This window comes from Cololabis saira, unplaced genomic scaffold, assembly GCF_033807715.1.
Source record: "Cololabis saira isolate AMF1-May2022 unplaced genomic scaffold, fColSai1.1 scf052, whole genome shotgun sequence".
NCBI classification, from domain to species: domain Eukaryota; kingdom Metazoa; phylum Chordata; class Actinopteri; order Beloniformes; family Belonidae; genus Cololabis; species Cololabis saira.
Window position 1 is genome coordinate 200,001 of NW_026906216.1, and position 5,000 is coordinate 205,000.

At 45.7% G+C, this 5,000-nt stretch overlaps 16 non-coding genes across 16 annotated transcripts in view; all 16 read left to right on the forward strand.

The window, feature by feature from the left end:
* The window catches only part of LOC133435250 (5S ribosomal RNA), a 119-nt gene extending 74 nt beyond the window's left edge, over positions 1–45 (forward strand). Inside the window, exon 1 of the ribosomal RNA XR_009779110.1 lies at positions 1–45. This exon is cut by the window's left edge and continues 74 nt beyond it. This is a non-coding gene — a ribosomal RNA (5S ribosomal RNA).
* Positions 46–268: 223 nt separating this feature from the next.
* Positions 269–387, forward strand: LOC133435352 (5S ribosomal RNA). Its single transcript, XR_009779208.1, has one exon. It is a non-coding gene; the product is annotated as a 5S ribosomal RNA (ribosomal RNA).
* Positions 388–603: 216 nt separating this feature from the next.
* On the forward strand, positions 604–722 carry LOC133435385 (5S ribosomal RNA). Its single transcript, XR_009779241.1, has one exon. It is a non-coding gene; the product is annotated as a 5S ribosomal RNA (ribosomal RNA).
* Positions 723–939: 217 nt separating this feature from the next.
* On the forward strand, positions 940–1,058 carry LOC133434997 (5S ribosomal RNA). Its single transcript, XR_009778869.1, has one exon. It is a non-coding gene; the product is annotated as a 5S ribosomal RNA (ribosomal RNA).
* A 199-nt stretch (positions 1,059–1,257) lies between these two features.
* Positions 1,258–1,376, forward strand: LOC133434810 (5S ribosomal RNA). The gene has a single exon (XR_009778725.1). It is a non-coding gene; the product is annotated as a 5S ribosomal RNA (ribosomal RNA).
* Positions 1,377–1,593: 217 nt separating this feature from the next.
* Positions 1,594–1,712, forward strand: LOC133435271 (5S ribosomal RNA). Its single transcript, XR_009779130.1, has one exon. It is a non-coding gene; the product is annotated as a 5S ribosomal RNA (ribosomal RNA).
* Positions 1,713–1,929: 217 nt separating this feature from the next.
* Positions 1,930–2,048, forward strand: LOC133434998 (5S ribosomal RNA). Its single transcript, XR_009778870.1, has one exon. It is a non-coding gene; the product is annotated as a 5S ribosomal RNA (ribosomal RNA).
* A 199-nt stretch (positions 2,049–2,247) lies between these two features.
* Positions 2,248–2,366, forward strand: LOC133434811 (5S ribosomal RNA). The gene has a single exon (XR_009778726.1). It is a non-coding gene; the product is annotated as a 5S ribosomal RNA (ribosomal RNA).
* A 217-nt stretch (positions 2,367–2,583) lies between these two features.
* LOC133435196 (5S ribosomal RNA) lies at positions 2,584–2,702 on the forward strand. Its single transcript, XR_009779058.1, has one exon. It is a non-coding gene; the product is annotated as a 5S ribosomal RNA (ribosomal RNA).
* Positions 2,703–2,901: 199 nt separating this feature from the next.
* Positions 2,902–3,020, forward strand: LOC133434878 (5S ribosomal RNA). The gene has a single exon (XR_009778789.1). It is a non-coding gene; the product is annotated as a 5S ribosomal RNA (ribosomal RNA).
* Positions 3,021–3,237: 217 nt separating this feature from the next.
* Positions 3,238–3,356, forward strand: LOC133434999 (5S ribosomal RNA). The gene has a single exon (XR_009778871.1). It is a non-coding gene; the product is annotated as a 5S ribosomal RNA (ribosomal RNA).
* A 199-nt stretch (positions 3,357–3,555) lies between these two features.
* Positions 3,556–3,674, forward strand: LOC133435409 (5S ribosomal RNA). The gene has a single exon (XR_009779264.1). It is a non-coding gene; the product is annotated as a 5S ribosomal RNA (ribosomal RNA).
* A 199-nt stretch (positions 3,675–3,873) lies between these two features.
* On the forward strand, positions 3,874–3,992 carry LOC133434906 (5S ribosomal RNA). Its single transcript, XR_009778815.1, has one exon. It is a non-coding gene; the product is annotated as a 5S ribosomal RNA (ribosomal RNA).
* Positions 3,993–4,209: 217 nt separating this feature from the next.
* LOC133435220 (5S ribosomal RNA) lies at positions 4,210–4,328 on the forward strand. Its single transcript, XR_009779081.1, has one exon. It is a non-coding gene; the product is annotated as a 5S ribosomal RNA (ribosomal RNA).
* Positions 4,329–4,527: 199 nt separating this feature from the next.
* On the forward strand, positions 4,528–4,646 carry LOC133434812 (5S ribosomal RNA). Its single transcript, XR_009778727.1, has one exon. It is a non-coding gene; the product is annotated as a 5S ribosomal RNA (ribosomal RNA).
* A 217-nt stretch (positions 4,647–4,863) lies between these two features.
* On the forward strand, positions 4,864–4,982 carry LOC133435197 (5S ribosomal RNA). The gene has a single exon (XR_009779059.1). It is a non-coding gene; the product is annotated as a 5S ribosomal RNA (ribosomal RNA).
* Positions 4,983–5,000: the final 18 nt, after the last annotated feature.

A 5,000-nucleotide genomic window follows, 5' to 3' on the forward strand; every position in this document is an offset into this window, starting at 1 on the left:
GTACTTGGATGGGAGACCGCCTGGGAATACCAGGTGCTGTAAGCTTTTTCAACCAGCAGAGAGCGCTCTCGCTGAATCTACCCACACATATTTCAACGTGGTAACAGCGACAGCTCACGTCCTAAAGTGTTTTGCACATGGTTAAGGCACTTTAACTCCAACAAATAAGTGCTTCTAAATTATTACCACCAACAAATCAATGACTTATATTATATGACTTATCTTCAACTCCATATAAGAGGTATTTCAAGCTGCAGCTTCAGCTTCAGCTTACGGCCATACCAGCCTGGATGCCCCTGATCTCGTCTGATCTCGGAAGCTAAGCAGGGTCGGGCCTGGTTAGTACTTGGATGGTAGACCGCCTGGGAATACCAGGTGCTGTAAGCTTTTTCAACCAGCAGAGAGCGCTCTCGCTTAATCTACCCACACATATTTCAACGTGGTAACAGCGACAGCTCACGTCCTAAAGTGTTTTGCACATGGTTAAGGCACTTTAACTCCAACAAATAAGCGCTTCTAAATTATTATCACCAACAAATCAATGACTTGTATTATATACTTATCTTCAACTCCATATAAGAAGTATTTCAAGCTGCAGCTTCAGCTTACGGCCATACCAGCCTGGATGCGGCCGGTCTCGTCTGATCTCGGAAGCTAAGCAGGGTCGGGCCTGGTTAGTACTTGGATGGGAGACCGCCTGGGAATACCAGGTGCTGTAAGCTTTTTCAACCAGCAGAGAGCGCTCTCGCTTAATCTACCCACACATATTTCAACGTGGTAACAGCGACAGCTCACGTCCAAAAGTGTTTTTCACATGGTTAAGGCACTTTAACTCCAACAAATAAGCGCTTCTAAATTATTATCACCAACAAATCAATGACTTGTATTATATGACTTATCTTCAACTCCATATAAGAAGTATTTCAAGCTGCAGCTTCAGCTTACGGCCATACCAGCCTGGATGCGCCCGATCTCGTCTGATCTCGGAAGCTAAGCAGGGTCGGGCCTGGTTAGTACTTGGATGGGAGACCGCCTGGGAATACCAGGTGCTGTAAGCTTTTTCAACCAGCAGAGAGCGCTCTCGCTTAATATACCCACACATATTTCAACGTGGTAAGAGCGACAGCTCACGTCCAAAAGTGTTTTGCACATGGTTAAGGCACTTTAACTCCAACAAATAAAACCAACAAATCAATGACTTATATTCTATGACTTATCTTCAACTCCATATAAGAGGTATTTCAAGCTGCAGCTTCTGCTTACGGCCATACCAGCCTGGATGCGCCCGATCTCGTCTGATCTCGGAAGCTAAGCAGGGTCGGGCCTGGTTAGTACTTGGATGGGGGACAGCCTGGGAATACCAGGTGCTGTAAACTTTTTCAACCAGCAGAGAGCGCTCTCGCTTAATCTACCCACACATATTTCAACGTGGTAACAGCGACAGCTCACGTCCAAAAGTGTTTTTCACATGGTTAAGGCACTTTAACTCCAACAAATAAGCGCTTCTAAATTATTATCACCAACAAATCAATGACTTATATTATATACCTTATCTTCAACTCCATACAAGAGGTATTTCGAGCTGCAGCTTCTGCTTACGGCCATACCAGCCTGGATGCGCCCGATCTCGTCTGATCTCAGAAGCTAAGCAGGGTCGGGCCTGGTTAGTACTTGGATGGGAGACCGCCTGGGAATACCAGGTGCTGTAAGCATTTTCAACCAGCAGAGAGCGCTCTCGCTTAATCTACCCACACATATTTCAACGTGGTAACAGCGACAGCTCACGTCCAAAAGTGTTTTTCACATGGTTAAGGCACTTTAACTCCAACAAATAAGCGCTTCTAAATTATTATCACCAACAAATCAATGACTTGTATTATATGACTTATCTTCAACTCCATATAAGAAGTATTTCAAGCTGCAGCTTCAGCTTACGGCCATACCAGCCTGGATGCGCCCGATCTCGTCTGATCTCGGAAGCTAAGCAGGGTCGGGCCTGGTTAGTACTTGGATGGGAGACCGCCTGGGAATACCAGGTGCTGTAAGCTTTTTCAACCAGCAGAGAGCGCTCTCGCTTACTCTACCCACACATATTTCAACGTGGTAAGAGCGACAGCTCACGTCCAAAAGTGTTTTGCACATGGTTAAGGCACTTTAACTCCAACAAATAAAACCAACAAATCAATGACTTATATTCTATGACTTATCTTCAACTCCATATAAGAGGAATTTCAAGCTGCAGCTTCTGCTTACGGCCATACCAGCCTGGATGCGCCCGATCTCGTCTGATCTCGGAAGCTAAGCAGGGTCGGGCCTGGTTAGTACTTGGATGGGGGACAGCCTGGGAATACCAGGTGCTGTAAACTTTTTCAACCAGCAGAGAGCGCTCTCGCTTAATCTACCCACACATATTTCAACGTGGTAACAGCGACAGCTCACGTCCAAAAGTGTTTTTCACATGGTTAAGGCACTTTAACTCCAACAAATAAGCGCTTCTAAATTATTATCACCAACAAATCAATGACTTATATTATATGACTTATCTTCAACTCAATATAAGAGGTATTTCCAGCAGGAGCTTCTGCTTACGGCCATACCAGCCTGGATGCGCCCAATCTCATCTGATCTCGGAAGCTAAGCAGGGTCGGGCCTGGTTAGTACTTGGATGGGAGACCGCCTGGGAATACCAGGTGCTGTAAGCTTTTTCAACCAGCAGAGAGCGCTCTCGCTTAATCTACCCACACATATTTCAACGTGGTAACAGCGACAGCTCACGCCCTAAAGTGTTTTGCACATGGTTAAGGCACTTTAACTCCAACAAATAAAACCAACAAATCTATGACTTATATTCTATGACTTATCTTCAACTCCATATAAGAGGTATTTCAAGCTGCAGCTTCTGCTTACGGCCATACCAGCCTGGATGTGCCCGATCTTGTCTGATCTCGGAAGCTAAGCAGGGTCGGGACTGGTTAGTACTTGGATGGGAGACCGCCTGGGAATACCAGGTGCTGTAAGCATTTTCAACCAGCAGAGAGCGCTCTCGCTTAATCTACCCACACATATTTCAACGTGGTAACAGCGACAGCTCACGTCCAAAAGTGTTTTTCACATGGTTAAGGCAATTTAACTCCAACAAATAAGCGCTTCTAAATTATTATCACCAACAAATCAATGACTTGTATTATATGACTTATCTTCAACTCCATATAAGAAGTATTTCAAGCTGCAGCTTCAGCTTACGGCCATACCAGCCTGGATGCGCCCGATCTCGTCTGATCTCGGAAGCTAAGCAGGGTCGGGCCTGGTTAGTACTTGGATGGGAGACCGCCTGGGAATACCAGGTGCTGTAAGCTTTTTCAACCAGCAGAGAGCGCTCTCGCTTACTCTACCCACACATATTTCAACGTGGTAAGAGCGACAGCTCACGTCCAAAAGTGTTTTGCACATGGTTAAGGCACTTTAACTCCAACAGATAAAACCAACAAATCAATGACTTATATTCTATGACTTATCTTCAACTCCATATAAGAGGTATTTCAAGCTGCAGCTTCTGCTTACGGCCATACCAGCCTGGATGCGCCCGATCACGTCTGATCTCGGAAGCTAAGCAGGGTCGGGCCTGGTTAGTACTTGGATGGGGGACAGCCTGGGAATACCAGGTGCTGTAAGCTTTTTCAACCAGAAGAGAGCGCTCTCGCTTAATCTACCCACACATATTTCAACGTGGTAACAGCGACAGCTCACGCCCTAAAGTGTTTTGCACATGGTTAAGGCACTTTAACTCCAACAAATAAAACCAACAAATCTATGACTTATATTCTATGACTTATCTTCAACTCCATATAAGAGGTATTTCAAGCTGCAGCTTCTGCTTACGGCCATACCAGCCTGGATGCGCCCGATCTTGTCTGATCTCGGAAGCTAAGCAGGGTCGGGACTGGTTAGTACTTGGATGGGAGACCGCCTGGGTATACCAGGTGCTGTAAGCATTTTCAACCAGCAGAGAGCGCTCTCGCTTAATCTACCCACACATATTTCAACGTGGTAACAGCGACAGCTCACGTCCAAAAGTGTTTTTCACATGGTTAAGGCACTTTAACTCCAACAAATAAGCGCTTCTAAATTATTATCACCAACAAATCAATGACTTATATTATATGACTTATCTTCAACTCCATATAAGAGGTATTTCAAGCAGCAGCTTCTGCTTACGGCCATACCAGCCTGGATGCGCCCGATCTCGTCTGATCTCGGAAGCTAAGCAGGGTCGGGCCTGCTTAGTACTTGGATGGGAGACCGCCTGGGAATACCAGGTGCTGTAAGCATTTTCAACCAGCAGAGAGCGCTCTCGCTTAATCTACCCACACATATTTCAACGTGGTAACAGCGACAGCTCACGTCCTAAAGTGTTTTGCACATGGTTAAGGCACTTTAACTCCAACAAATAAAACCAACAAATCAATGACTTATATTCTATGACTTATCTTCAACTCCATATAAGAGGTATTTCAAGCTGCAGCTTCTGCTTACGGCCATACCAGCCTGGATGCGCCCGATCTCGTCTGATCTCGGAAGCTAAGCAGGGTCGGGCCTGGTTAGTACTTGGATGGGGGACAGCCTGGGAATACCAGGTGCTGTAAACTTTTTCAACCAGCAGAGAGCGCTCTCGCTTAATCTACCCACACATATTTCAACGTGGTAACAGCGACAGCTCACGTCCAAAAGTGTTTTTCACATGGTTAAGGCACTTTAACTCCAACAAATAAGCGCTTCTAAATTATTATCACCAACAAATCAATGACTTATATTATATGACTTATCTTCAACTCAATATAAGAGGTATTTCCAGCAGGAGCTTCTGCTTACGGCCATACCAGCCTGGATGCGCCCAATCTCATCTGATCTCGGAAGCTAAGCAGGGTCGGGCCTGGTTAGTACTTGGATGGGAGACCGCCTGGGAATACCAGGTGCTGTAAGCTTTTTCAACCAGCAGAGAG